The sequence below is a fragment of the Sinocyclocheilus grahami genome, unplaced genomic scaffold (assembly GCF_001515645.1).
Source record: "Sinocyclocheilus grahami isolate Dianchi unplaced genomic scaffold, SAMN03320097.WGS_v1.1 scaffold7788.1, whole genome shotgun sequence".
NCBI lineage: Eukaryota > Metazoa > Chordata > Actinopteri > Cypriniformes > Cyprinidae > Sinocyclocheilus > Sinocyclocheilus grahami.
This window is the reverse complement of record NW_015511685.1, coordinates 7335-7565: the sequence shown is the minus strand read 5'-3', so window position 1 is coordinate 7565 and position 231 is coordinate 7335.

Below are 231 nucleotides of genomic sequence, written 5' to 3'. Positions count from 1 at the left end.
GCACTTTTTATGATGGATGAATGCACTTTTTTGGGTTTTAAAATTTTGACCATCATTCACTGCCATTATTAAGCTTGGAAGAGCCAGCACATTTTTAATATAACTCCGACTGTGTTCGTCTAAAAGACGAAAGTCATAAAGTACATCTAGGATGGATTAAGGGTGAGTAAATCATGGGGTAATTTTAATTTTTGTGTGAACTATCCCTTTCTCTTTTCAGTTAGGGGTTTC